Below are 12226 nucleotides of genomic sequence, written 5' to 3'. Positions count from 1 at the left end.
AAGAATGGCTTTATGTAAATTGCCATTGACTTTAAATCATTTCCATGATTTCATTCTGCAGCCACTGAATTGCTTAGGATCATTACCTCTTAGAAATTATGTGATTCTCCTGTATTAATCATAGAATAGAATCATAGAATCATTAAGGTTGGAAGAGACCTCTAAGATCATCAAGTCCAACCGTCAACTCAACACCACCATGCCCACTAAACCATGTCCCTAAGCGCCTCATTTACACAAAAAAAAAGGTTAATTTTTTAAAAAATTAAAGGTTGCAGGTCAGGTTAAAAAATAAAGTCCTTCCTGTAATTAACAGGAAGTGTAAATTCTTCATTTACATCCACATAGGTCAAAATAAGAATTTTCTAATATGTTATTCATTTCAAGGAGCATTTTCCACTGCTTTAGAAAAGATTTTAAAGCATAGTTAAAAGAAACTGCTCCCCTCCATGAAAACCTCTCCAGTCTGGCATTCAAACCTGTCTTCTGCTCAATATTCACATGAAGCTGCTGTAAGACTTTGTGAGACAGGACTGACATGGATATCTGCTTTTGCATGATTTAGGTGATGTAATTCATTATTTCCACTACTGTCTAGCCATGTTTGGGATATGGGGAAAAATCTGCAGCTAAGTTCAAACATGGCCTGAGGTAAAACAGACAGAGAATACCTGTAGAACATACAGGTAGTGCCAAGATGTCCGGCTGAGGAAGTTCATTTGTCATTGCTTCATGGTGTACACAACTTACAGCTGGTTTTAGTCCCTTGCTGAGAAAGGTGATATAACATTCTTTGATATATCACTCTGGCTATGGCATTGACATATTTCTTTTTCAATTTGGATATAGCATTGTTGTCTGCAAGTTGGTCACCTCAGAGTTAAGCTATTACAAAATACTCAGAACAGAGCATCTTAAAACTACTCATTAATTGAAGCTTGTACAATTCACTCAGCTAGCACTGAATTCACAGCACCAGGAACTCATGAAACTATATTCTAAAACAACAAATGCAGTCAGTGCTTACCAGCCCAAATGGCTGGACTGATTTACCACATGGTCTGCTTCTCCTCATGCTGTACTGGTATGATTGAATGACAGCACGTTTTTATGCAATTTCTTTCATTGTAATAGAAAATCTTTCGCGAATATACCATTCTCTATGAACATGTCTTCACTGCAGTGCTAATCTAAACTTTTCCCTAGGTGTTCCCCAGCTGTCCATATCCATGAGATCTGACCCAAATTTCATGGTGATTGTCGTCGTTTAACCTCAGTCGGCCACTGAGCACCACGCAGCCGCTCGCTCAACCCCCCCCCCCCCCCCCCCCGTGGGATGGGGGAGAGAATTGGAAGAGCACAAGTGAGAAAAACTTGTGGGTTGAGATAAAAACAGTTTAATAATTGAAATAAAATAATAATAATAATAATAATGATAATACACAAAGCAAGTGATGCACAGTACAATTGCTCACCACCCGCTGACAGATGCCCAGCCAGTCCCCGAGCAGCGGCCCCCCCCGGGGGCCAGCTTCCCCCAGTTTATGTACTGAGCATGACGTCACATGGCATGGAATGTTTCTTTGGCCAGTTTGGCTGTGCCCCCTCCCAGCTTCTTGGGCACCTGCAGCCTTCTCAGTCGGTAGAGCATGGGAAACTAAAAAGTCCTTGGCTAGTGTAAGCATTACCTAGCAACAACTAAAACATCGGTGTGTTATCAACATTGTTCTCATCCTAAATCCAAACACAGCACTGTACCAGCTACTGGGAAGGAAATTAACTCTATACCTGCTGAAACCAGGACAGTGATTTAAACTGCAATCGCAAATATAGCTTTCAAACTTAATTATAACTTAAGTAAACTGGCTAAAAGCTGTGCAATATTTGACAATCTGTAACCTGCTTCTCTTGATCCAAAATGCATTTATGAACATCAAGGCAATGGACTTTCTGTCAAAACTGCAGAAGGCATAAACTTTAATTCAATTCCATTACCTATAACTATAGTATATAAAAATAGCCACAGCAAAGGTGAATCTCTCTCATTAACCTGACTCATAGCTCTTGGCTACTGCTGCCATCTTAGTGATGTCAAGCAGCCACCTCATCCATCTCCATTTGGCACCAGCACAGACCCTGCTTCTGGGGACCAAGCAGAGTCCAATACCAATGCTTTGAGCTAAGTTCTGCCCTTCCTTTATCATCTGCAGTACTGCCTGCAGCAACAGTCAAAAGTAGTATAATGCATAGAGCAATGCTTTCACCCTGACAATAAGAACCCAGAAAAGGCTGCTTAAGCTTCCAGTCAGTGTTAAATTTTAAACTGGAGATCGGTTTTATCCAAACCTGGGGAACCAAAAATAAAGCAGGTCGTAATATTCTGTAATGTGAAAGATTTCAAATACTTTGCTAAGTACAAAATACTTCATCATGACTATATCCACTCTTAAGCTGAGAGGAAATTTTAGTATCATGTGTTCATGGGAGATCATTCAGACATCATCAAAATCATTTATTTTCTTCTAAATGTGGAAAAACTTTCTTGTTTTTTGAATGCAAAACAAGAATAGGGGAAATGCAATCTACTGGCAACTAGAAGCCATAAAGAAAATAAAAAAAAATAAAACAGAGAGTGAAAAATTAACTTGTCTATATATATACACACACATATCTATCCTTCTATATTTTTTCCCTTTAAGCTCATTCTCCTTTTAAACCAGAATATTTAATTTTAGGATCAAACTAAAGAACAAACCCAGAAATTATTTTGCAGTAGATTTTAATGTATATATTTAAAATATTGTTCATTAGAACAAACTCATATGATGCTGAGGTTAAACCACGACAGCATAGGAAGGAAATTAACTCTATCCCAGGACAGATACAAAATATCATTCCACTCTTCCTACTAAGATTCCTTCTTTAAGAACTTAATAGATTACAGATATATACACAGATCAGTTCATAGCAATTACTTCAGTATTACTTAAATTACTTTAAAGAATACTTAAATTAATTAAAAAAAAAATCCCAAAAGCTTTGAAGGAAATGTGTAAGAAAAATTACTATCAAAAACTGCCCAACATTATAAAGATGAAATACATTACATGTCTTCCTCTCAACAACATTAAATATTTTTAACAGGTGACAATATTGTAAAGAGGAAACTAAGAGTATAAAAAAGAAAATAAGGAATACTGAAGAGATGAAATTGCAGGATAGATGGAGGAGTAGATAATAACTTTTTAGAATACTAGAGTGGAGTTGCGAATGCATATAAACAACTAGGCAATAATATTTTGGGGGCAGACCCACAAAAGTGAAGTATTTTTGGCTAATGTTATTTTTAGCATGAGTATCTTTTTGGTCAGAGTCTTGAGGATTCCGATAAACAACAAAATGCAAACATTGCGTGCTGCATTAGCATATGCTATAGAATTTCTCTCCAGAGCAGAAGATTACAACTGAGATGTAAACAGCTTTATGTATACCTTAGATGTATTTAGAACTAGTCCTGGTTCAAGCCTGAATTTTATCCAAGAGGTAGCATGAGTGTTCCTCTCTGATTTTTTTTTTTCCCCCACAGAAATTACCTTTAGCTTTTTACACCTCAGCCTTCACACAGACAAGTGCTCTCCCTCTCTTTCTCTCTCTCTGTCTCTCCCTCCTTCTTTCCTCTACGTGCGTTGCAAAACAACTTTTTCAGGCTGATGTTCTTAGTATATTTTACCTCTGAGACTGGTACATTAGTAGGTGTCAAATGGGCCAAGTCACAAAGCATTTCTCACATTCCTAATTGGCTGAGTCTAACCTATACGACCAGCCCACCTCCGCAGAAGGCATTTTCAGAGATGATTTCTCTGACAGGCAGCCTGCGTTTAAACTGATCCCTCTGGTCAACTAGGAAAAAAAAACAGGGAAAAATAAACACTGTGTCTGGTTCTGGCAGGCTAGTTGCTGACCACATTTATTACTTTCTGTAATTCCTTTGAGAATTGTCTTATTTTATTTTCATTTTCGCTCAAGAAGAGAATTTCCCATTTTTAGAGATTTTTTTTTCCCCACTGATATCAAAGCTTCCTGTGCCAACAGACTATTTTTACGCCATATTATTCCTGTAAAGAAGCTTACATGTACTCTTCCCATATGTCTCTAATAACAAGTTATTATTGTGATTTAATACCTGGCATTATGTAAATGTATCCTGCTTTTGCAAGAGAAAAAGGTGTCGTTTCACTGCTGTCTGAAAGCTGTTGTACTCTCAGAGCATAACATGAGATGCTGATCTTAAAAGCCACACACCTAATACATTAGCAGTCTACTATTCCCACCTTCCCACCAGCTGGCAAAAAGTTGTTGTAATATTAGGAATTAGCACCTTGCAACAATTAATTGTCTCCTGCTCTCACAGGAGAAATTTCTCTTATTAGACCAATTCAATTTCACCATCAGACTAAGAGACATGAAAATGAGGATCCAAAGAGGGGCAGAGGACAATCAGGGCATGGCAGTAAAGGCAAGCAACTTTGCCAGTGAGTTTTATTTATATGCCCCTCTTAGTCTTTCAGGAATGGCAAAATATCCCACACTTCCTTGCTTTCACATGGAGAAATAATGACTATTTTCACCTGCCTTCTCTTACACAGAAATAATTTTCAGGTTGAGCTGGTGGAAGTCAAAGGGTGACAGCAAATGTAGAAACAGTACTTGTGCAAACACGGAGTTTTTCATCTGCATGAGCATAAACAATTTATAAATGTACGGCTCACAATCCAAATGAGAACCAGGCAGATGGGAAACTTTCCAAAACCAAGGGTGAGCCAAATTCAGGAGGATAGTACGTCTGTAGAATACAGATCTTAACAATACATCTGGCTTCTTCCTCCTTCAGGCACTCACAGTTTTGATAAAATGTCACCAGAAAAAGTTCAGCAATAGTGATTCAAAACCAACAAAATGTCTTGTTTTCCTAAACTACTGGACATACATTGATTAAAATAAATTTTTAAAAAATCTTTTTTCCTGATTAATTAAAAAAAAAACATTTTAAATTATAAGTTAATTATACTTAGAGATATTGGCATAATTATATGGTCAAATAAAAATACCCTTAATATAAATTAGAATATTTAGTATTTGTTGCTGTATGGCTTTAAAAATTGTAATCATTTTATTAGTCCAATTAAAAAAAAAAAAAAGAAAGTTCTATTCCCTATTTTTAAGGGAAACATTCTGACTTCTCCAACTATTTTCCTTTTTTTATTTAATACAGTTTTCTGGCTCTATTTTCATGTGTGTTTTCATAAGAATGTAAGAACAACCCTGATCCTGATCCTGTCAGATCAAAATTCCCTGTAGTTTATCCTGTTTCCACTCATGGACAATACTGTAACATGAAGGAAGATTATTAAACATGTGGACAATAGTACATAACTCTTTATGTGCAGCTTCTGGCAATTAGCAGTTTGGGATTCTGAACTGGAGGTTCAGTCTGGACTATCAGACTTAAGAGCCACTGATTGTCCCACCCTCCGTGAAATGCTGTAGTCCCTTTGTAGTTTTGGCCTGTGGATGACTCCATGAAAAGGAGTTCCACAATGTAAATGAAAAATATGTCCTTTTACTTATATTAAACCAGCTAACTGGTAATTTAGTCGTGTGCAGGCACCCCTTCCTTTCTGTCAATATTCCCTATTCACTTTCTGCATACTGTTTATGATTTCAGTCATAGCTCTTTTCACTATTTTTCCAATTCTAGTCTATGTGATCTCCCTTTGCGTAAGAGCCATTCTTTCTAACTTTTCTAATTCTACAGAATCAATTTTGAGATGGATTGACCAACACATCACTCAATATTCTACATTTGAGTGCATCGTTGTCTTATATATCTATTTTCAGAATTATGCTTTCCTCTTAATTATTCTCCTAATCTTTCCTGACACTGTATTAGATTTTCGGGGCACAGCTGAGTCTTGACCTCATGTTTTCAGAGAAGATTCTACAATAATTCTGTTAACACCAACTTAAACAGTAGGATGTACATAACATTAGTAGTTCAGCACTTTCATAATTGATTCTCCTTACTTGCACGCCATCCACTCTTAGTGATTTCCTACCGATCATTGTATTGATTTTTTCTAAAATCTCTTATATGAGCTTAATTTGATATTATTCTTGATATCCATTCCCTGTAAAGAACGGCTCTAGTGCAACAGCATCTTAATTTATAGACATTATTTCCCCATCATCTAAAATAATTTAAAATTACTTTTAAACTAACTTTCTGGCTTTTTAAGATGCAGCTGAAAATATGTCTTGACTTGGCAAAATACTATTTTTTTTTTAACCTGTCAAAATTTAAGCTCTTTTAAATTATTTGTCATTTAGACAAGATTTTCACTTTTCAAAAGAAGCAAAATTTTTTTGCTTCTAATGGTTTCTTTTGCTCTGCTGTTAACCCCAGTAAACACTTTTGTTCCTTAGAGAGTCTATTGATTATTTTATATTTTCACCATGTCTATAAAGTAGAATTTTTCAACAAACTTAATGCTGCCTCTGAATCTTTTACCCTCTCAGCTCCCTCTTTAACTTGTTCACTTACATTTTTATGTAATTCATATAAACATTTTCCTGTAATTCTCCTTTTTCATGTTAAATTTGCTGCCTTGGGTTTATGTGCTTTTCCATTCCTACACGGATGTTGAATTGGATGTATTACAACCGTGATTCTCCAACAGCTGCTTGAAGCAATTCTAGAAGCAGGTTCTGTGCACAACAAAAAAGCAAATCAAGACTCCTGTCTTCTCTTGCTTGCTAACTGACCAGATTTTCCAATAAGTAAGCATTCAGGGGATCTAAAATGTAGAGTCTGCATCATGCATTTTTGTTACAGAGCCAGCACACGAATAATCAAAGTCTCCCGGTACAATTAATTTTCTGCCTTGACCACCCTCTAAATCTCCCTTAGCACATCATGGTTACTGTTACTGTCAGCCTAATACTATACTCTTACTGCTTTGGTATGGCATTTCAACCTACCGAGATGATTGTGTTAAATTTTGAAAAAGTTATCATCTTGCTTATTTTTCACTTTCTATATGACATAATTACTCTAAATGCTCCAAATACTTTATTGGAACATGTAATCATCTTGCTTGTGGGCTCCATAAATACATACAGCTGTCTGGCCAAACAAATACAATATCAACTGGCCAAATAAATACAGTATCAACTTCTGCAGCAGAGCGTTTTACCCTCTCATTTCTTCAAAGCCTACTGTAAACAATTCCTACCCGTCCTCCCAACCGCTCTGAAAATGTCTCTAATCTTCTCACATGGCCTTAAAGTTCTGAACTGTATGTCTCATCGGGAAAATATAACCAACCTGGCCTACTTCTTTTCTCAATAAATCAATTGCTGCAAACCATTAAAAGCAAAATAAAACTGGATTTACGGAGTAACAGTGGACTGGATAAAACAATATGCCCAGACTTAAAGTAATTAGAAAGTAAAGTAATTGGAAAAATTTTGCTTGGTCACACTCAAACTGAATAGAATTGAATAGTTGTCTCCTGGTTCCTGTACGGAGTCTTTGCCACTGTTTATGTTGGGGGGTGGGGGGAAGAAGAACCACAATCTTTTTGTGTGACGAGCCGATCTTATTAACATCGTGCATAGTCAGAGATACCTCTTAGGTAGGATCTCTATGGAGGTAGTTATTGCTTTGTTGATTTTCTGGGCACAGCCAGGCACTAGGTATTGGCTGGACATTTGGTTATCCAAGCCAGTCTGTGCTGTAGAAGTGTAAGAGGCAACTAAATCAGGAGTTTCTAATCACAGTTTTGGACTTTGCTGCTTAAACTCCCCTAAATCTTAGATCCATTTTTTCCCCACCCAGCCCTAGAACTCTGTTCAAGTAAGTTTCTACCTTTTCCTAAAAAGTTAGCACAAATTTCTTAATGCCTGTAGCTGTGACATTTAAGAAATGTTGTAGACTAAACTTCTCAGTCTGTATAAAGGAAAATATTTATATTAATGGATGATTCAAAATGGGATGACTTAGTAAGACCTACTACACAGAAAATATTTTTTTCCTATCCCATAGCAGCAGTGCATTATAGAACCTGATATTTGGTCTTCTACTGAATAGTAGTTTCTTTCTTATTTTATTTCAAACTTAGCACCAATTAAAAAATATCAATTTCCCATGCTCCACAGCAGCTCCTACACTTAAGAAAAAAAGACACCAGACACTACAGTTCCAAATATACAGAAGAGTTATTTCAGTAGTTATAATTTAATGATGTACCTCAATCCTGAGACAAACTATTAACTCCTGAGACAAACTATTAATTCCCCATGGAAATAATAATCTTTTTCTTTTTTTACTATTAACAAAAAATGCGGTATGTTTTAAAGGCATAATATAAAACAAGTTTTACAGAAAAGGTCAGGTTCCAGCAGATGCCTTCCATATGTATGCAACATTCAAAATAATTAGCATACAAACGCCATTATTTCTCCAAGTAGCTGTTTCAACTTCTGCTTTCATATTATGTAAATTTTTGCTCAATTCTCAAGAATTTATGACTGTTTAAAAAACACTTATTAAAAACAAGAACAAAATAGATACACTGTATGACTTCAGAAAAAAAAAACATAACAAAAATTAATTTAAGAAATTATGCCTTGTGCAGCCTTTCTTTCTACTGCAGTTTCTGGTTGAACTTTAACATGTTACCAAAAAAATATGTATTCCAAATTTCATCTTTCTATTTTACAATAAAAAAGATTATTACCTTTTCAAATTGATTTGCTTTTAATCAGAAGAAGACCTTTCCACACAAAGGTTACAATAAGACTCATATTAGTCAAGCATGCACACATTTCGTGCTCAGTTCTTATTCTGCCAAGGACATAAAAAGGGAAAAAAAGACCATTGCGAGCAACCTTTGACACTCATTCCTTTTATGATTTTTTCCAAACAACAAAAAATAAATAATAAAAAAGAAAATTAAAATGTGCCAGTTTGAACTTGTTACTGAAATGATGACAAGTAAATATAAACAACTGACTATTTTTAATAAAGATAGTCAGGGGAAAAAAAAACAAACCAAGTTCTCTGCAAAACACACACCGAACGGATTGTTAAGAAAGTACCTACAAATTATGGCTGCGTCTGCTGTCTGCTTTACTGTGATGTGTCTGTGAATCCAAGCAGGTGCATCGTAAGTCCTTCTTCTTCACTAAGGAATGCGGAGTAGCAGTGGTCAGCAACACATAGGTGGCATAAGTTTTTCGAGAGTCCTAATTTGGAATGAGAATTTGCAATGCTTTTGTTTGCCAAAGACTTTTGAGCACCCGAGGCTGAATTACTAACAGCTCTCAGAGCAGAGTTCACATTTAGGGTTACCTGCATTCATTCACAAGACTTTTGAATGTCATAATGAACCAAACGCGTTTTCTGTTTCATGTCTGGTCTACGGTCAATAGAATTACTCCAGAGTTGAAAAGGCTACGCTGTATACTAACCTGACCATGGTCAGAAATTCCCATAGCGCTTTTCATGAGCTACAATAAAATGCATGTATGTTACATTAAATAAGCAAATTTCTTTATTTCTCCAACTCATTTTAACTGGGTATAACATTTTCCATCTTAAAACACTGAATACCTTTTTATATTAAACTATGCTTAATATCACAATTTCTTTCACTTTGTAATAATTTCTGTTGCTACTAAAAAATTAAATTTCACTGGTGGATTAATTATTCTTTGTACTCTGCAGGCCTAGAACTAATTTTATTTTTATTTGTTAACAGCATAAAAATCTTTGTGAGTCCATGGAAGATTTATATCCATGTAACGGTATGATCTGGCCAGTATTTTATAAAGTGTTTGAGAATCTGTCAGGATGAAATTAAGTACATAAGTATAAGATTTATTTGTTTAGATGCTTAAGCATTTGAAGGGCTTTAACCTTTCTATCAGCTTCACAGTTTAAAGAGGTATTATTCAGCTTCATGAGCTCAGTTGATTGAATAGTGAAAAGTTAAATATTCTAAATAATGCCAATAGTCTGGTTAATTAGCAAATGTTCCTTATTGGGATGGGAGATGACTGCTGTGCTTTAAGTATTACTATTAATTATAATGTTAGCTGAATATTTGTAATCACTTCAAAATTAACCTTTGTATCCTCAGGAGATTTTTCTTTATAAGAGTCACTCAGAACCTGAGGAAGAAACTAATTAGTCAATGAATGATAAGTGCAGAAGGAACACAAATTAGTTCTTTGTTTACTGCTTTATGGCTCTACCGTATAATTTGTATTGTAATTAAAATTTGTTTTATATTGTAAAAAGAAAAGTCTATAATTCAGGGATAATAACAGTATTTGAGAGTGATGCTGATATTTCATTAGTGCCATCTATTCCCTGGCCGTACAAGGTGAGAGGGAACCTTCAGGTAGGTCTTTGACAAGTGAAGAGCTTTTCTGCATCTCTTGACAGAGTCCAGATTTTAAACCCACACATCATGAAGCACAGAGAGAAACATTTAAGATGGAATAGCTGAGTTCCAGCATGACTGCCTCCTTCACCCAACTCCATTTGCCAAGAGTTTGTGTGCTTGACATTCCCGTTAATACAATAATATTGCTATGTAATAAATCCAGTTAAAATCTATGAAATTGTTACCACGTTATGCATTAAACATATATTTATTATCCATTACACTATAGACACCTTCTATTTAAATATGAATTTAGTATAAGGGATTATGAAATTCTGAATACATAAAAAATGAAAATAGACTTATACTATTCGGCTTTAAAGCTTAGGAAAAAAATCACAAGTTTCTGCTAGCCGATATGACCCACAGTCCAGTGCAACACGAATTAACGCTGCAGTGAAGGTGGCTACATGGGTCCACATGTAAATGCAGGACTATCTTTGCAGAGCTTAAAAGATCTCAGCTGAAAGATTGTTTCACACAGGAGATACTAGTCTCCTACTATGCCTCCTATCATTTTCATGTAATGTATTTGTGTCTTAACTATTTCAAAATTTCTTAATATATGATAATTTATTTCAAAAACTAACAGCTTTCTAGTTCTGCTAGATCAGCTTACAAAAAGATCTGAGTATCTGAGTGACTGTCCAAAACCTTTTTTTATACAGCCTTTATTCTTCCTTTCTATACTAGACAACACAGATTCTTATAATTTGATTCTAATTTTCTGATAGATAAACTAGATAAACAACTAAAAGGTAGGAGGTATAAGATTGTACATCTGCTGCCTGGACAGATAATATTTTCACTATGATTTTTTCTGAACAGATATTAACATACTGAGAAGTGTTTACTGCAATCAAGTTGGTGGCATGGATTTCTGCTAACTGTTCACAGGAAAACTCTGATATTTTTTGTCAGGTGGTCTCTGGTAGAGTTATACTGCCGCCTTCTCCCCCCTCAGAAGCTTCCAACCCCACAGCTGTGCCTCAAAGAAAACGTGCATGCCCTGTAGTGGCTCACTCAGGACCAGCAGATATTTGTCACAAGGCGAAGCAAAACTCATAGCTGCTAACTATTAAAAGTTAACTTTCGCAAGCTCTACCGGAAAGGACTTGCTGCAGCTCTGAAGGAGTTAATAAACAATTAATGAGCACACTCTTGATCTTTTTTCCAAGAGCTGAGCCTAGTCTGCTCCTTTCAGCCTCTTGGCTCCGCTCTTGGCCGCTGCACAGACTTTCAAATTTCATGACCCAACTTCCAACAACATTTCTGTTTTGGTTTTGCATGTGTACTTTCATATGTCTTGTTTTTTGAGTTCCTGACTCTGTCCTGGACACCACAATTTATCCACAGGCCAGTTCAACCAGAGCGCTGTGAGGACCAGCTGCTCCCTTGGCGCAGGGGAGCCAGGAGCCGGGAGCTGGGAGTAATGCTGGCACCCGCCATGCCCTCACCGACAGTTTCCATCCCATGGGAACTGACCATGGCAGGCAGAGATGGGGGCTACTAACAAGGTCCATCAACAGCCCCGGACAAAGGCGAGTGATGAACCAGGGCCAGGGTCCAGCCAGGAGCAGAAGACAGGGCAGGAGAGGGAGCTGGAGGCAGCATCCCTCCAGGGGTTCCTCCCAGAGGGGAGCCCCCAGACCACCTGCCGCAAGATGGGGCTGGGGCATGGCTGGGGGCCAGGGCTAAGCCGGAACAGGGCCCCA

This window comes from Pygoscelis adeliae, unplaced genomic scaffold, assembly GCF_000699105.1.
Source record: "Pygoscelis adeliae isolate BGI_AS28 unplaced genomic scaffold, ASM69910v1 Scaffold113, whole genome shotgun sequence".
Taxonomy (NCBI): domain Eukaryota; kingdom Metazoa; phylum Chordata; class Aves; order Sphenisciformes; family Spheniscidae; genus Pygoscelis; species Pygoscelis adeliae.
Note: the sequence above shows the minus strand (reverse complement) of the source record.